The 19,747-nt window shown below is 38.4% G+C and overlaps 1 protein-coding gene across 18 annotated transcripts in view; it reads left to right on the top strand.

Annotated features, from left to right (window-relative positions):
• LMNTD1 (lamin tail domain containing 1) overlaps positions 1 to 19,747 on the top strand; it is a 369,615-nt gene that overhangs the window by 52,127 nt on the left and 297,741 nt on the right. The window contains exon 9 of one of the 18 annotated variants that reach the window (XM_070271078.1): positions 13,602 to 13,827. The exons of the other annotated variants lie outside the window; for them this stretch is intronic. The gene's annotated coding sequence lies outside the window, so the exon portion shown is untranslated. The remainder of the gene's footprint in view (positions 1 to 13,601; positions 13,828 to 19,747) is intronic. 18 annotated transcript variants of the gene reach the window in all.

Genomic DNA, 19,747 nt, shown 5'->3' with positions numbered 1-19,747 from the left:
AAAACGACAAGCAAGTTTTTGTGAACCACTTGTCCTGATGCAATATGGATTTGTCTTTAGTCAAATGCTCTGCCTTTGAACTAGGGAGGGGGTGTATATTGGGTTTTGTAACACAGCTTGAAGTGAAGGCAGAACATGTCCCTTTTCTACCACCATATTTAAAAAAAAAATTAGGGGCCGGCCCTGTGGCCGAGTGGTTAAGTTCCTGTGCTCCGCTTCGGCGGCCCAGGGTTTCACTGGTTTGAATCCTGGGCGCGGACATGGCACCGCTTGTCAGGCCATGCTGAGGCAGCATTCCACATGCCACAACTAGAAGGACCCACAACTAAAAATACACAACTATGTACCAGGGGGCTTTGGGGAGAAAAAGAAAAAATAAAATCTTTAAAATCTTTAAAAAAATATTAGTGTCTTTGATGACAGCAGTTTTAGGATTGGTTGAATTGTCAGGTTAAATTTCTTAATCTGGGTTCAAAGGGACCAGACATTATATTATCTGAAAAGGTCAAGGGAAAGCTGTAAGACAAGCTTTTTCCCCAGAGTGTGTATAAATCCTAAAGCTGATAAAATTCAATGTAGGGATATTTTAGCCAAGTTTCGTTAGGTATTACATTCCTTGATAGGAGCTCATGGAGCGGGGCTCAGTCTACCTCCCACGTTGTGGATGGGTTTGTCTGAGCTTGCAGGGATTACCTGGAAGCCTCAGCATACCAACGCTAGCCTCTAGATAAGACATTGTATTGCCTGGAATTATTTGCATTAGTAAGACCATATCCAGGAGCTTTAAAAAAACCTAGGATGCCAACAACTTCTCCTCCCCTCTCTTCTTTTTCTTTTCCTTTCTTCCTCATTTTTTGAAAGCATAAATCCTTCTGTAAAGCAATCAAGGGACTAGTAAACTGTCTCCACCATTTATTAACTCCTTAAGTGCTACCAGTAATGGATTTGGGGATGTTCTAAAAGGCCAACCTGCAGAGCTCTCTGTGTGCTTTTCAAAGATGAATTTTTCATCATGCACTTCACATAAGGTGGTCCTGATAAATCTAATGGTGGCATTCTCCCTGCCTCCTGCACCAATTACCTACCAGTTCTACACAGTTAACTAAACTACCAGTTCTACCCAGTTAACTAAAGACTAGAAAATATTTCCTCTAGAGCTGATAAGACAGTGCCCTAATTAGGGGTTTCCCCAGGAGTCAGGGTGCTCAGGCCTTGCTGAGTCTGTCCACATGGCCCGTATTCTCTGGCATTCTTCAGTACCTTCCTCAAGTGCTTAGTGTTAAAGGATTGGACTGAGCCTCTTTTCATTTACTGATATCAGGAATCATTTGACTGATCCAATATGATTTGGAGGATAAAACTAAATTTGGAGAAATATCAAACCTTTATAGAGCATTTTATTAAATTCTTACCTCCTCTGGAAGGTCTTGAGTCTCAATGAATCATGTTCTAAAATGGAAAATAGTGTTTAAAAGGAAGCGGTGGCGGGGGTGGGGGGGCTGGCCTGATGGTGCAGTGGTGAAGTTCGCATGTTCCACTTTGGTGGCCTGGGGTTTGCTGGTTCGGATCCTGGGTATGGACATGGCACCACTTGGCAAGCCATGCTGTGGCAGGCGTCCCACATATAAAGTGGAGGAAGATGGACATGGATGTTAGCTCAGGGCCAGTGTTCCTCAGCAAAAAAGAGGAAGATTGGTAGCAGATGTTAGCTCAGGGCTAATCTTCCTCAAAAAAAAGGAAGCAGGAAAGCAATTTTTCCAGTTTAAGAATAACAATGGGGGCCAGCCTGGTGGCTGAGTGGTTGAGTTCACCACTCTGCTTCAGTGACCCAGGGTTTTGCCAGTTTGGATCCTGGGTGCAGACTTGGTGCTGCTCATCATGCCATGCTGAGGCGGAGTCCCACATAGCACAACCAGAGGCACTCACAACTAGAACATACAACATCGTACTGGGGGCCTTTGAGGAGAAGGAAAAAAGAAGAAGATTGGCAACAGATGTTAGCTCAGGTGCCAATCTTTAAAAAAAAGCAAAAACAAAAACAAATGAAAGGGATTATTTTTTCTCCAAAGTGAGAATTTGGGGCATTAGGGCTAATGCATCAGTTTAGTTTATTTCAGTTCCTAGCAGTTCAAGTAATAGTTACTGAGCATCCACAGGTGCTGGCACTAAATCAGGTGCTGGCGATACCAAGATGAAGAAGATACTGTCTCTCCATTCAAGTAGCTCAAGGTCTGATGCATGAGACAGGAGCTTAAATGACACTTTCAAAATTATGGCAAGGACTGTGACTGAGTTGTTCTCAGGGTGCTCTGAGAATCCAGAGGAAGGCACTGAATTTAGCCTAGGGATAGATGGATGCATGCTCTCAGATGGGGTTAATGCCTGAACTGTGTTTAAGTATGAAAGGAGGTTGAAGGCTAAGGAAGACTAGGGTAGGAAAGGGGAAAAGAAGAAGTATGATTGGGGAGATTAGAAGTCGATTCAGGCAGAAGGGACAACATGAACAAAGATGGGAAGACACAGCATAGGATATGCTAATTGCAGAGCTATGAATAACTATGAACCGTGAGTAAACATGAGGAGGGAATGGTAGAGGATGGGGCTAGAGAGACAGGTCCACTCAGGTCACTGAAGATCTTATATGCTAGGCTAAAACACCTGGACTTGAGTCTATAAGTGACAGAGAAAAACAGAAACGGGCTGAATGTCAAAAACTGTGAAGGGTCACAGATTTTAACCTGCTTGCAAGCTAACAAGTTAGGCTGCTACAATTTCATGAATGCTTGCAGAAGACACAAGACTCCTGGATCAGAGACAAAAGACTTTGTTACTCATGGCACAAGAGGCAGCATGAGGTTCAATTCATATTGGTTCCCCTTTCCCTCTAAGTTTCATGGGAACAATAGGAAGGTGGGCCCAGGTGGTTGTTTTTCACATAGTGGGTTTGCAACACAGCCAAGAAACCCTAAGCTTAGGATTCCTCAATATTGTATGAGGGAGATGCATGCAAACCTGCCCAACCTTCAGAAGGATATACCATCTTCATTATATCAAGCAACAAACAAATCTGCTCTCTGTCCTGGAGGGAAATACTGTATCTTCCAAGGATATTTGCTATACAAATGTTCTTGAAAAGACAGTCCAGAACAAAAGCTGTCAATGCATTTGCTCAAAAGATGTGCAGACATATTAGATAGCCACGAAGAATTGTCTTCCAACAGTATAACAATCAGATGTACAGTTTAGGTTTATCACTCTGGTGGTAGGTGAGGGATGGAATGAGGAGGCTGTTGCAATAGTCCAGGTGAGAATTGATGAGAGCCCAAGTTTGAGAGGTGATAGGGATGAATTTGAGAAATATGTGGGAGGAAAAAATAGACAGCTTTTGCCATCTGAGACAGAGGAAATGGTCCAAAACAAGAGTCTACAAACTTTTGTTTGCAAAGCGTTGTATAGGAGATAATTTTAGGCTTTGTGGGCCGTGTGGCCTCTATTGCACTCAACTCTGTCATTGCAGTGTGAGAGCAGCCATAGACAACACATAAACGAATGGGCATGGCTGTGTTTCAACAAAACTTTGTTTACCAAAAAGATTCATGGACTGTATTTTCCAACATCAGGCTTAGGTTTTTGTTTTTTATGAGTAGATAGATGGAAATGCTAACAATTGAGAGAAAAGATTTAGCCAGTTTTCTTGATGTGTGTTAGACAGTGAGGAGATGAGTTTTTGAAAGTTTTGAATTTAGGAGAGTAAGACATATCCAGGTTTACTAGGCAGCTGGATATATACATAAATTTCAAGACAAGGTCATTGTTAGAGATAATGATTTAGATGTTCTGAGCATATAGATGGAAGTTAAAACCATGGAAGTGAATAACATCATTTAACAAGAACATGAAGAGTAGGGAGAGAGGTTGGCCAAGGGTGAAATGCTGGGAAGCATCGACATTTAAGGGCCAGGCTGAAATTAGGAGGCACCCCAAAACTTCTTTAGATGCAACATCTTATGTGTGTGTGTCTAGTGTGTGAGTGTAAAGAAGAGATTAGAAAATTCACTTTAACGTTAGAACAAAACAACACTACCTAAGACCTGAAACTCTGAAAACCCCCCAATGTCTGCTATTCTTCATCAGAATAATAAAAGGCTTCTAAGAAATTTAAGAGACACACATATTTTTTTTTAACTTACATTCTCTTTTTGTTTTTCCTTTTTCTCCCCAAAGCCCCCCCGTACATAGTTGTATATTCTTCGTTGTGGGTCCTTCTAGTTGTGGCATTTGGGATGCTGCCTCAGCGTGGTTTGATGAGCAGTGCCATGTCCACGCCCAGGATTCGAACCAATGAAACACTGGGCCGCCTGCAGTGGAGCGTGTGAACTTAACCACTCAGCCATGGGGCCAGTCCCACACACTCCTATTTTTTTCTCTTCTCCATTTGTGATTTTGAGAGTAAAGTTAATTGAGAAGAACCTTGGCTAGTCATACTGAAATCCAAACCCAAATTCAAACTACTTCGCTGAAAATCTAGTTCTTCATTTCATCTGGGAAAGGTAGACAGATGGGTTTGTTCCACTCTTCTCTTCTGAATAGAAGTATGGTGGTAGTCACTAGTCATTCATTTATTTGATCATCACTTAACAAATATTTAGTAAGCACCTACAATGTGTATAGTTAGGTGTTGTGGAGGATAGAAAGAAGAACAAGATGCAAGCTGCCTTTGTTTAAACAAAACAGAGGTGACATCAAAAAGAATGTGATCAGTGTCTCAAGAGATGGCCATTAAAACCAAAGCAATGTTATTGGTGTGTTTTCTCTGCTACTCTTTGTAATTATGCTTAGAAACTTCCAGAAAAAACAGGAATGCGTGCTTTTAAGTCACAGTGATCGATGAGTCCAGAAAGGGGAAACTGCAAATAAAACCACATGATTGCACATGCCCTGTCAGAAGAATTTGGAGTAGGAGGGATGAAATTCAGTCCACACTATTCCCATCTGAGTTGTAAGGACAGCTCTCTTTGCTAGCTTGTTAAATATACTCATACGACAAGAGTAGAAAATGCCTCCTTTTAAAAACATAAATATAAAATCAGGTGGTGAAGATAATGTGCGTCTACACACAAAAATGAGTTTGACGTTAGTTCAAACAACTATTTTTTTTACTTTTTTTTTTTGAGGAAGATTAGCCCTGAGCTAACATCTGCTGCCAATCCTCCTCTTTTTGCTGAGGAAGTCTGGCCCTGACCTAACATCTGTGCCCATCTTCCTCTATTTTATATGTGGGATGCCTGCCACAGCATGGCTTGATAAGCGGTGCTAGGTTCGCAACTGGGATTCGAACCGGCGAAATCCAGTCTGCTGAAGCGGTGTGGGCAAACTGAACCAGTATGCCACCAGGCCGGCCCCTCAAACAACTATTTTTTAATCTACATGACAACAAGTAATTTAATCTTTAAAAATATTTTTAAAATAAAAAAATCTTTTGAACTAGGTTAGAGTTATGTAAAAAGCAAAAAAATAAAAAGCAAAGATTCTTGCTTGCTTGCTTTAGCTTCCAAAATGGAAGAATCTAATATTTATGGGATAGAGTAAGTTATACTGGCAAAGGAGCTTCTTACTTCATTACCAGTGCAAAACAAGCCAAACCTGTAGTCAATTTCTTAATGTCACGAGCATATATCTAAATTTGGGTGTGAAACAAGTCCATATATTCTCTTTCTTGAGTTATTAATTTTTGGATCAGATATAATGTCTTGTTTATACAAACCAGTGAAAATTTGTTTATTGTGACATTATTTAGTGGTTTACTGTTAACCCTATAGAGAAAGAAGCTATAATTTTTACTTCTCAATTTTGATTTTGACTCAATTAAAGCAACACTGAGATTATTAAAAGCTATTACATATTCTATTGAGGGTCTATTGATTCATCCTTTTGAACACTCATTATGGAAACAGTAGTGTTAAATCACAGCTGAGTCTGGGTACTATATTTCGCACAGGGTTTGAGCTGTAAATAGCAGTTATTGTGAAAAATGCCTATTTGTATTCATCAAAGTAAATTTTCTTGACTAACTAGTTGGATCACCTATCTGACAGGGCCTTTGATGAGTGAGTGCTCTCAAGGCTCAAGCAAATGTGGGTTTGATGGGCCACTCACCTCCTCCATTATTTTGAAAGCCTATTTGGTAATTGTAGGCTACCTCCCTAACACAAATAACCTGGTTCAGCATGATCAGAATCTCTTCTTTCTTTCTTTCTTTTTTTTTTGGAAGATTAGCCCTGAGCTAACTGTTACCAATCCTCCTCTTTTTGCTGAGGAAGACTGGCCCTGAGCTAACATCAGTGCCCATCTTCCTCCACTTTATATGTGGGACGCCTACCACAGCAAGGCGTGCCAAGCGGTGCCGTGTCCGCACCCGGGATCCAAACCAGCAAACCCCGGGGGCCGCCAAAGTGGATCATGCGCACTTAACTGCTGCGCCACTGGGCCGGCCCCTAGAATCTCTTGTTTCTTGTCTGTGAAATATGCTCCTTAAAGAAGAGGGTAAATTTGTCGAGCCCTGTGTGGATCAGAATAAAAGAAGATTGTAACTGTATAACATGTATTTGGAAGATCCTAATTCCATTGTCAATTTTGGTACAAAGCTTAATGAATAGTGTTACCTATACTCAGCCCTCACATTTATATGCTTCTAATGTTACCCATAAATGCTTTATGAGTTACAGCTCCTGCCTTCTTCAGAGCCTCTGTAGAGACCGTCTGAGTAAGTGCAAGGGCATCTTTGGTATGACTCTAAGTTCATGGCTGAAGTTAATTTCACCTTCATTAGGGTGTGAGTTTCTCTGGGTAGGGGCTGCCTCTGCTGTTTCCTTTACAACTCTCCTAACAGCAAGACGTGTTTGTGACTGGGACTCTGGGCATTTACTGCTTGTTTGCCATCCAAACTTTAAGGTTTATTAGTAAACAGTGAAGAACTGAAAAATATGGTTGTTTAGAAGCATGGGTTGAAGCCAAATTGTGGAAGGCCTTACCTGCCAGGCAGATTTGTACTTCATGAGTTTTTGTGAGCAGGGTGAGTGGTGTGACAGGAGCTGTGCTATAGGAAGCCCAAAGGGGCAGCAAGCCCTTGGGAGGTAGACAGTGGGTAGTGAGGGTTGGGGGATGGACCAGGCAGTACGCAACTGCTGAAATTTAGAAAAGGACACTCAAAGGCCGTAAATACAGACTACAAATATCAGTGAAGGAAAGCACTACTCAGTGGAGTCCGAAGGAAAGGGGAGATTCACAGAATGTGAAGAAAATAATTGAGCAGAAAGAGAAAGGGAGAATATTCTAGTTTCTAGGAACATTAATGGAATTTCAGCTACTGAAATATTTTTGACAAGGAATTCATGTTTTCCTCACCAGGCTAAATAGTTCTTTCCTTCCTTCCCTCCCTGTCTCCCTCCCTCCTTTCCCTCCCTTTTTCTTTTCCCTCCCTCCTTCCTTTTCTTCCTTTCTTCCCTCCTTCCTTCCTTCCTTCCTTCCTTCTCTCTCCTCATTCTCTTCCTTCTTCAACAAACACTGCCAAAAAAAATCCTACATTTTATTTCCTCTGGTTTCATCCACTTCACCTTTTTTCCCCTGGTATCTTAGTTTGATTTTGTTCATTTGAAACTGCCTTCCTTTGGACTATTCCTTCTGCAAAATACAGTATCAGACCTTGAAATGAGTGACACAGAGAAGTTCAATAATTTCTTCCCTAGAGATTTTTTTGTCAGATTAATATTCAGAATTTTTCTGGACTTTTGAAGACTCCTTTCTCTTCCAAGATTTCCCTGAACTCTCTCTCTAGAGGTCAGGAAATTGTCTCAGGTTCTTCTGGTGGGGTGGGGGGTGGGGGTGGGCGTTGGTTAAGGCAAAGTCCATGGTGAGGTGTCATTTATCAAAAGTGTTAGCAGATAGGGCCAGAGGACAGATTCTGTTGTGTGCTCAAGTCTAAATTGAGTCACCAAGCAAAAGACTCCATAAAGAGAAAGAATTTAATAAGAACCAAAAAATAAAGGGGACAAGCTGGTATCAGGAGCAGAGCTCCAAGCATGGGGGATGCTGGTCTTGAGACGTTCTGGAACTGTGATGCAGATAGTGGAGTCACCAGTGTGACTCCGTGAGGTGGCTAAGTTTAACTTAAGGGATTGAAATGGGTTGGAATTACCTTTCCTGTTCCCAAATCACCAAAGTACTGAAGCTTAGAAAAAACATCTCTCCAAAATACTCCATTTTTCATTTGAAAAAAGGGAGAGACAATATTCCTTGCTTTCTAACTCATCAACTTCTCTAAAGGTTTAATCAGCTTTATTCCAGGAACAAGAGAATCGATTGAACTGTATGATTTTTTAGAGACAATGTGTTCTTGGCAAATTGGAAATGTATAGTTTTATGGTTTAAAGGTCAGTATCTGAAATCAAACAAACCTTGGTTTGAATCATTGTCTGATATTTATTAACTTTGTGAACTTGGGCAAGTTACCTAAACTCTGTAAGCCTCTGTTTCATTATCTATAAAAAGAGGATAACAATAGGACTTATCTCTTAGGATTTGGGTGATAATTTAATGAAGCAACGAGTAAAAAGTGGTTGGAACCATGCCTGACATAGAGTAAATGCTCAATAATGTTAGCTATTGCTACCATTATGATAATTTTCAATCTAATTTTTCCTTCTCCCAGATTACTTTAATATTGAATTGACTCAACTATATATATATATTTTTTTTTTTTTTTTTTGATGAGGAAGATTGGTCCTGAGCCAACATCTGTTGCCAATCTTCCTCTTTTTTTTTTTTTCCTCTCCCTAAAGCTCCCGAGTACATAGTTGTATATCCTAGTTGTAGGTCCTTCTAGCTCTACTATGTGGGACACCACTGCAGCATGGTTGATGAGCGGTGCTAGGTCTGCACCCAGGATCTGAAGCAGCAAACCCTGGGCTGCTGAAGCAGAGCATATGAGCTTAACCACTCTGCCACCAGGCCAGCCCCTCAACTATACCTTTAATACAGAGGGAAGTTGCTTGAAAGATCACCTATACTCCCAAATATTTTTTTTCTTCCAATCTAACATTTGGTGCAAAGTTTACAAATGAAAACACTCAAAATTCAATACAGTAGAACAAAGTATTATTTCTAAGTGGCCTGTTATTGGATCTGACTATTCCCAGACTCCATGGCATGGAGATGGAAATACTATTTGTAAATGCATGTATTGATTCATATTTCTAAAATCTTAATATACTAGGTCAGCTGTGTAATAATTTAGCAACATTTTTTATTATTCACCAGGTACAAATGACCTTAGCAGATGCTAGTGAGAGATGAAGAAGAATTGAAAAATCGTGTATTTGTCATGGGGTTCCTATTGCCAAGTTAGGGAGATAGAAGATAAATACACAGAAAAATAGAAGAAAATGTATAAATTAATATCTTAATAGATAAATTAATTTGCTAGTAACTGAATTAGTCAAAGGAAAGTGAGTGCTGTAGTTATTATTGCTTTAAAAAATTTTATTTTTAAAAAATATTCATACTCATGGAAAATTTAGACAGAACACAAAAGTGCACACTGATATTCCAAGGTTTTTTCTTTTATTATTTACTTTCTGTTTCAGGAACTTCCTTGAGTCATTCTTTTAGAGTAAGTCTATTGGTAAGAAATTCTCTTTCTTTTCTTTCCTCTTATCATGTCTTGATTTCCTTGTCATTACCGAAGGAGATTTTTGCTAGATATGGAACTCTAGGTTGACTCTTCTTTACTTTCCTCCCTTGAAAAATGTTGGCCCCTTCCTACAAGCTCTTGTGGTTTCTGATGAGAAATTCTCTGTCATCTGAATTGATTTTCCCCTGAAGGTAAGATGTCATTTGTCTCTCACTGCTCTTGAGTTTTTTTCTTTGCCTTTAGTTTGCAGAAGTTTGATTATGATGTGTCTTGTTGTGGAATTCTTTGACTTTCTAGCTGAAGTTTGCTCAGTTTCTTGAATAGGTATATACTGTGCCAAATTTATGAATTTTTCGGCCATCGTCAAAATGCTTTTTTCAGCCCTGACTCTTTCTCCTCTCCTTCTGGGTCGCCAGTGACATAAATGTTAGATCTTTTGTTATAGTCCCACAGGTCCTTGAGGATCTGTTCCTTTGTTTTCTCCAGTTTATTTTCTCTCTGTTGTTCAGATTGGGTTATTTCTATTGTTCTATCTTCAAGTTTGCTGATTATTTTCTATATCTTCTCCATTCTTCTGTTGAGCTTATCCACTGAGCTTTTCTTTTCTTTTTTTGTTTATTGTATTTTTCAGTTCTAATATTTCCATCTGGTTCTAATCTATGTCATGAATTTCTTTGCTGAGACTTTCTCTTGTTTTCATTTGTTTCAAGCGTGTCTGTAATTGTTGAGGTATTTTTATGATGGCTGCTATAAAAATCATTGTTAGATAATTCCAACATCTGTGTTATTTCAGTGTTGGCATTCGTTGATTATTTTTTCTTGCTGAAGTTGAGATTTTCCTGCTTCTTGGTATGATGAGTGACTTTCCATTGTATGCTAGACATTAGAGTATTTCACTATGAGACTCTGGATCTTATTTAAATCCACTAGTTTAGGAGACTTTTTATCACATGTTTCCAGAGGGTAAGTGGATGGGAAGCCACCTCCTTACTGCCAGGTGATGGTGGAAGTCTAGATTTCCCACTCTGCCTGTTGACACCTGGGGTTGGGGGTTAGTCCTATAACTGATGGGTGGGCATAGAAGTCAGGATCCCCACAAGGCCACCAGTGACATCACTGTGGTCTGAAGTCGAGAAGTGCCTCATTATTGCTCCCCCTTTGGTCTCCACCAACACTGCTGTGGGGAAGGGGTGCCTTATCACTATCACCACTTAAGAGGTGGCACGCCACATGGCTTCCACTGACACCATCGCAATGGGGAGGTGAAAGGGGGCTTCATTGCCACCAGGTGGGGATCGAAGTCTAGGCTTCCCCAGTGATCTCTGCTGACATTGTGAGGGAGAGGGATTGTTACTGTCAGGCAAGGATGAAGGTCCTGACTCCATTAAGGGGGAAGGTGTGCCTTGTTATAGCCCAGCAAGATCTATAATCCCTACTTAGCTTTTGCTGACAGCATTGTTAGTGGGGCTGCACATTTTTCTATCACCATTGGGCTGGTGTCAGCGGAGGCCATGTGGACTTCCACACTCACTGAGTGGTAACAAGGCAGCCCTCTCCCACAATGATGTTGGTGAAGACAAGTGGGGAACAGTAATGAGGTACCCCTTTCTCTTGGGCCGGGTTGGTTGGGGTAGGGGCAGTTATTTTCTGTAGGTGTTCTCTCTTGCTAGGCTATTCCTTTCTTAGTCCTTTGGTTAGAGAGAATTGGCTCTTTTGGGGCTTTCTTTTTTTTCTATTCTGTCTGTGCCTATTGGCACCTACAGGTCACTGCTTCTCCAGCAAAAAGAAAACCCAGGGTCGTTCCTTAGGTCCTGAACTGGTCTACCTTCTCTCTCCATTTCAAAGTCTTCTTATGTTATCTTATAAAGAAAGTCTAGAGTTTTTGTTGTACTACTTTTGTGCCTGTCTTGAGCCATAATTCATAACTAGTGAATGTATAAGTCGATTCTGACTTTTGGCATTATATGTAATTTTTCAGTGAACATCTTTATGACTAAAACCTTAGGATAAATTATTAGGACAGAAAATACTGACCTGAAGTATATAAATATATTCAAGATTTTTTGATGTATTTTGCCAATTGCTTTTCGGAAGGAACATGACCCACATATACTTTTACCAGCAACGTGTAACAATACTCATTTCAAAAGATACCCTGGTCAATTGGACTTTACATTTTTTCCTAATTTTATAGGGGCAAATTGATATGATAGTAAAATTTCTACCATGGTTTTGAAAGATATGAAGAATTGCCATAATTTATTGTAAGATAATTCACCAAATAAAAGATATGACAATAATATCACTTTCGAATGCTTAAAAGGTGCCAGGCACTCTGCTGAACATTTAACATTTTATTTTCATAACATGAGAATAAACATATCATAATGAGGTAAGTATTATTATCCCTATTTTTATGAGACTTGGAGAGTGGAGGCAATTTGCCTAGGACATATAATTAATGAGGTGGGATTGAAATTTAATCCAGTTTTCTCCCACTCCAAATCCCTTGCCTGGATTCACTGTGGGCAGCAATAATGAGCTGATTTGCTTAAATGATTAACAGGCTCATTTGTTGTCAGAAACGATGGGCAAAATTACAACATTTCTTTGTTCAGTATCAGCAGAAGGCATATAGGAAAAACCATTCAATCTACTGGTTCCATTTTCAATATACAGCTATTAATAAATGGTGATGGAGAAAACCAATCAAGGATGCCAAATCTTCACCTTAATTGCAGACTATTAAAAGCCTTCAAATCAATATCTAGTTTTAAAATATGTGAATGATTTCTTTTGTAAGAACTGCATTCTGGAAATAATGATCCAATCTGGCAGAAAACAAGCTGAGTTATGTCAAATTGGGGTTTGGGTAGGGTTAGATGTGACTAATCCTTTATTACTTTAAGGGATTAGAAAATAAGATCTCCTTGCTTTTTAAAAATTTTCACTCAAGTTCTTCAAAGATGGATCTTGATCACCATTAAAGCTCCTGCCATGGTGACCATGCTTTGAGATAACTCAGAGGAATGAGCCAGCAAGATATCGCCTTTCCAGTCTCCTCTAGTATAACAATTAGAATGTGAATCTGAGCCAAGAGAATTATAACAATTGCACAGAGTCAAATGGCAGGAAAACCAGGTTTTATTCCTCACACCTCGACTGTCATTTGTGAACCCCTGTGGAGAGTCTAGAGACTGTGAAGAATGTCATAAATTAGTGCAGATGATCTTTATGCAAAGTGGACAGAGGTGTGGAATCGCTGTAAAAAGAATATTTATCTAGTAATTTGAAAGTCTTGTTTGAGATGTCAGTACACGTAGAAAGACAAATTGGACAGGCTTGAAAGTTCCAGTTCAGCTAATTTACCATAGCTTGTTAAGTTGACCCTAAATAGGGGGAGATCGATTATTTCCAGTTGCGGTTCTATGGTATCATTAGAACAGCCGGATTTGGCCTTTGTGTCATCTGTTAAAACGGGTGGTGTGTGGAAATGATGAGGCCTTGTTAGCCATAAATCAGATTATAATGAAAATCTGAAATCCCAGTATAATGCCTGTTGTTAGTTGCAATGAGATTTTGATAAAACACAAAGCCTATTACATCTAAAGGATGAATACCATGTTATTAATCAGAATTCCAGCTGCTGTTAATTTCTATTTTTATATTTAATTTTTGTTAATTAAGGAACAGTGTATTTATTCAGAGAAAAGACAATACTTCATTAAATAGCTGTTTCATACAACCGAAAAAGGAAGATTATTTGACACCAACTGTGGCAAACAGCATGTATTCATTTGAGAAAGTATTTGGGGGGAAATCTTTGCCTACAGAATATTGAATAGAGTGTTTATATATATATATTTATTGCTTGTTCTCTGTTCCTCTGGAAATCATTAAACATTTTCTCCAGATGAGGAAGCCTGTTATCTCTATTTCTTCATGAATTATTGAAAAAAATGATCCAAGTAACACTTCAGGTGTCAGTTCCATGCTAGGATGATGTACAGTGCAATCCATTGTGACCTTGAGGTGAATTAACTCAACCCTGATGAAATTTGTTGAAGATAAAATTGGGAGATGCAGTCAAAGCATGAAAAATGCAAAAGAACCTGATTAAGTTTTCTTCCTCTAAAGAGGTGAGATTTTATGTGTAAGAGCTACAGTGATTTACATTCAATACATATTTGTTGTACTCAAAATTGTAAAAGCGAAATATTTTTGAAAACATAAGGAATTCATATAAAATTTGGAGAAATGATATATGTAAGTAAAATGACTCACAACATATTCAGTGGCAGACCATACCTGTTCATAGTTCATAATACTTTATATGACTGAGGTATATATGTATATTTTTTAGCTTTGTAAGATAAGAAAATTTGATACTATGCTTTGAGTTATATGTATTTTAGCTATTTTTGGAGAATCAAAATATTGGTGGGTGTAGCTGTGGAACTGGCACATTTGTTTTCCATGCTATTGGGAAAATAAATGAAATATTGGGAGAAAATATTTACAAGTTATATATTACACTTAGTAGAAAAGAGTACCTACAAATTATTAAGAGAAAAAACAATCCCATTGAAAAATGGACAAAAGATATGAAGTAATATGAAAAAAATATTCAACCTCATTATCAGTGAAATGTAAATTCAAACAAAAATGATATATGATACTTTGCCCATGGAATTGGCCAAAAAAATGTGTAATAGTCATTGGTGGTTGGTGAGGGTATGGGGACATGAGTGCTGTTGATGGAAGTATAAAATGGTATAGCTTTTCAGAAAACAATTTGACTATTTAAAAAGGGTAAATATATATATCCTCTAACCTCACAACTGGACTTAGAGAATTTATCCTATAGAAATATTCATACACATGTGCAAAGATATATGTATGTAAATGTTCACTGCAGGCTTGTTTATAATACCAAAAAAGGGTGATATCTCAATGTTCATTTGTAGGGTAATGATGACAAAAATTATGGTTTTATAAACTGCTATGAATTCATTAATCAGGTAGCTTGATATTAACAGACCATATAATTTGTTGTCCAAACTAGGCTACTTTGATAATAAAAGAGGGCACTATTAATAATTAATCCAAGAAAATAGGATAAACCTGGACGTATGATTGCTGAACTCAGTATGCACTGACATGGAAAAATGTCCAAAACATTGTTAGGTAAACAAAGCACTTTACAAAACTATCTATCTAGATTCGTTTTTAAATCTTCCAGAACTAAAACTCTGGGTGTGCATATTTGTATAAGTGCATAGAAAGAGGCATGGAAAAATACATGCCAAACTACGAATATTTGTTACTTCTGGGGAGAAGCCTGAAACTGGGGAGAAAGGCGAAGGTAAATGTGTTGTTTTAAACTCTATCTATGTCTGTATTAATTGATTTTTTTTACAATGAGCAAGCATTTATGTATTACAAAATCAAATAGCAATAAAACTCTTTCAAAAATTAAGACCATTAAAAAGAGTCTTTGGATGCATGACCCAATAATTTATTTTTGTTAATTGTGATGATTACTTCAGCTGATATGTTCCCTCCAAGTGGAGACCATAAGATGTCTAACTACAAAGCTGAAGGCCATGGAATCACTTTCAACAAAACCTTTTCTCCATAGTAATGAACAATGAGCATTTTCTTACCAGACAGAAGAGAAAGTTGCAGTTATGACTAAGCACAGACTCTGTGTTATGGTAAAGAATCTAACACAATTTTATAGTCATTAAATGTCAGGTGAAGATCGGTTATAAATTAATCATTCTTATGAACTAAGGCCTATTTATAGTGCCTTATACAAAATGCTGTGTTGATGGAAACAGTTCAGACTATATCTGACTTTACTAGCGGCTTCCTGATGGAAAAAACAATAACTAACTGCAGGGTTCTTTCCATGGTAATGATTTCGCAGTCAATCGGTCAGGTCTCTGGAACACCATGACTGACGGTCATGCTGTCATGTCTGTTTATTCATGTGGTTTCTACCATGTGCCTGGCACTGTTCTAGGCACTAGAGATACAGAAAAACGTTAAAAATTCCTGCCCTCTTAGAACTTACTTTCTAGTTGTGGGAGAGTGGGAGATGGATACTAAACAAGATAAATAAAAGTTTATTAGATTGTGATGAGTGTTATGGAAAATATAAATTGGGCAGAGAGTGCTGAAGGGGAGGGATATTTTATTTTTAAATAAAGAAATAAAGTAAGGGAAAGACCTGAAGGAGGTGAGGGAGCAAGCCAGGAGGATAACTGGGAAGCAGACGAGCAAGTGCTCAGTACCCAAGCGTGCCTGGAGACTTTGAGGAACAGCAAGGAGACCAGCACGGCCGCCCCAAAGTGACTGAGGGGAAGGAGTCGTAGGACTTGAAGAATTGAGGTCAGAGTCGGGAGCCTGCTCTTGTAGAGCCATGTGGATCTTTCTAAAGACTGGTTTTTACTCCGAGCACGATGGAAAGACACTGAAGGATTTTAAGTGGGAGCGAGATGATTTAACTTAATTTTAACAGGATTGCTCTTCAAGCACTTTCCTCTACCAACTGCTTTCATCCATTTAAGAAGCCCCCTCACTAGGGTTCTGAATGATTATTAAATTCTTTTATAGTATGTACTTTCAGGTAAGAGTTGATAAGAGGTGTTTTAAAAATGTACATAGATTTAGATCTTAGTCTCAAAAAACCACAAATGAAAATAGCATTAGACAATTTTTATCTAGTCCGTGGAACAAGAAGCCCGACAGGTTTTACTCACACACACATACTTAGATTCTAAGGAGAAATTCGGAACAATAGGCAGGTTGTCTAGAAATTGAGAGAGATCAGATCTTTAAATCCATCGCCTTTTTTTACCACCATCTCTGCTGCCTCAGCCTTCGTTCAGGACAACATGTTTTCTTCCCTGAGGGATTGCAGTAATCTCCTCCTACCTGGTTAGGGTCCTTTGAACTAAACTTCCTTTCTGTCAAAACCATAGTTCAGACGTCATTTCTTTTCTAAATTACTACAACAGCTTCCCCGAACCTGTTTTTCTGCCTGCATTCTTGCTCTGCTTTCAGCATATTTTCAATTGTATTATCACAGAATGTTTTCTGTTATGGAAATGCTATTCTCAGCTAAAATGTTTCAGTGGCTGTGGAGAGGGTTCAAGGTTAAAGTAGAACTCCTTAAGATGCGGAGAAGCTTAATGAACTTATCTAGTTCTGCCTATCTCTATCTAGTCTGCTGACCTCATCTCACAATATCTACGCCCATCTTTAAAGAACTATTTACAGCTTCCTGAATGTGCTATGGTTTCCCTTAATTCCATGACTTTGCACATGCTTCTTCCTTGGTTCACTTCTACTTGTCATTCAAGACTCAATCCATGTGCCTCTTTCGGGACATCAGTGTTGCCTGCCTTTTCTATATGCAACCACAATACTTTTTGTAATGATTAGAGCTGTTGATTTCCTCCATTGGTTTATATACTATTTGAGGGGGGAGTCTAAATATTATTCACCTTTGTATTTCCAACACCTAAGAGGTAGCAGGTGATAAATAAATGATAAGGGAAGTACTATGAAGAAGAAAGTAAGAAGGGAAGTAAGGAGGGAAGATTGGTAGGTTAATATAAACATAACCTCTGTCCCAGATTATAGAGAAAAATAGAATAAAGATGCCAACAATTGACTGAAGTTGTGTGAGGCAAAAGAAACTGAGTCAGCCCTCTCCCTTGGCCTAGAGCTTTTTAGCTACTTAAAATAAATCGGTATATTGAAGCAGAACTTGCAAGTTATGGCTGCTGTTACTATCATAAATCACTGGTGTTTCAAAGATATTTACAACACATACACACATCTGTTAGATCTACATTTTTTTCTTAAAATTCCAAAGAATATGAAGGCATCACGGTGGCCTCTTGATAGGTCAGACTAGAGGGAGAGTTGCTCATCTAACTAATAGCTATTGCTACACTGATAGAAGATCTTTCAATCACCCTGGGATTCCCGTGCGAGGGTCTGCAAAGGAGATATAGGAAAGCACTTCTTCTTGTGACAGTTAAAGTCTGTGACAGTTCAGTGGAGTTGGGCATAGATAACAAAATGCATTCATTTGGTTTAACAAATGTTTAACCAGTTACAATGGGCCAGGTGCTGATCTAGGTACCGGAGATACAATTTTAAGTTAAACAAAGTTGCTGCCCCCATGTAGCTTGTATTAGAATGTCTTCAATTTCCATTCTATAATGAGCATGGGAGCAGAATTGGTGTGAGACCAAAAGATTCAACTGTTCTGGTTGACCCTTGAAAATGTCAGGGAAGCAGAAGAAATCTGGAGCTTAGCTTTCTGTCGCATCCCTGGCAATTTTCCTGTAGAGCCTGAACTGAACTGAGGAAACTTCGTTCAGACCAGTTTCTCCTGTGGGTGCACTGCTTCTCTCCTAAAACGGAGATCTATTTACTTTCAACACAACATTTTGCAATTCTGCTTTGCCTAAATTCCTTCTCCCATATGTGGTTTTTGGTGTTTGTGTTGGAATTTCCAGAAACTCTTGTTTTTAAAATTTTCATCTTCATGAATTAGGCCACTTTATATTTGTTAAAATACTTGAAAAGAGAATGATATTACTTCCAGCTAATAGAGTGACATATTGAGGACATATTAAACTTCCTTAGTGTATATTGAATTCAACAAGAAACTCAAAATGCTAAATAACCAATAATAACTAAGTTACAAGGTAAATGAGTAGTCTGTTAATAGTAATAAATAATAAGAAATAGTAATAGTAATAGAAATAGTAATAAGAAATTGTTTGTCACGTTTTGCCCATTATTCCTTTAGCATTCACAAATATTCAATGTAAAAATCCAACTAAAGTAGCCAGTTGCTAGGTCATCATCATAGCAATAAATAGAAGTTATAGACCATGTGTTAAATTAGTGAAGGGGTACAAAAAACTGGTCAATTCAGTTGGAAGCATCTGAAGTGACATTAGTTTTAGTCTTTGTCTAATTTCTAGGGAAGATCTGGTGGGATAGTGCCAAAAAAAGATTCAAAAGAAGGATTTAGAACTAGGGTCATAAATAGTGAAGTGTGCTGAAGCTGGTGTTCTTGGCCTAAAGGACAACTTTATATTACATTACAATATATTTTTCAGTTACTATTTTCTATTATTCTTTCTATTATTTTTCTATTACTGTTACTATTCTATTTCTATTACTAATATTTTCTATTACTATTACTGTAAATATATTTTCCCACTACTAGCCTGTTAAGACAGATCAATGGATTTTAAAAAAATTGTTCCCAATTTTACCTCTTATTTGAAAGAATGTTTAAGACAAGATGCCCCAATTATTTATGTCTCATTAATTTCTCAACTCAGCAAATTTTGCACCCAAGACCTTAACAGTTGCCCATACTTATGTTTTAATAAATCTTCTCTCTTGGGCTCAGACTGATACTTCTTACAGCTTATACGGCGCCTCTGCTTGAATAGCCTATAGCTAGCTCAAAATATATGTGCAAAATCTCTATGTGCAAACTTGCACTCCTTATCAACAGCCCAACACGCAAACCTCTTCCCATCTCCTGAATTCTTAATCTCAGACCTCACCGTCCATCAGTCGACCCATAACCAAACTCAGAATCATTCTTGAATCCTAGCTGTCCCTCATTTCACATATCCTAGTAGTCAGAGAACCCTATCGACTCTAACTCTAAACTCTCTCCCATCTCTGTATTCACCTCTTCATTACTACTGATGTTGCCTCAGTTTAGGCTTTGTATGTGTGTTTGTACCTCAATACTTTTGCACAAAATCCTCTGTCTGCTGTGTGCACTTTTCTCTCTTGCCTGTCTGGCAGACTCCTACTTATTTCTAAAATCTCAGATTTTCTCTTCTGTAAAGCCTTCTTACTTGCTTCTACTACTCTGCTACCCAGCAGACTTAGTCACTTCTTCCCTGCCACTCCCCTATCTTTTGTAACATACTTTTATGCAATACTTAGCAATTAAAATTCTAGACACTATAGCCACACAGTAAAAAAATTACTGTAAAATTT

Source organism: Equus caballus, chromosome 6 (assembly GCF_041296265.1).
Source record: "Equus caballus isolate H_3958 breed thoroughbred chromosome 6, TB-T2T, whole genome shotgun sequence".
In the NCBI taxonomy this organism is placed as follows: Eukaryota; Metazoa; Chordata; class Mammalia; order Perissodactyla; family Equidae; genus Equus; species Equus caballus.
The sequence above is the reverse complement of the archived record's forward strand: the minus strand, read 5'-3'. Positions and strand labels throughout refer to the sequence as shown.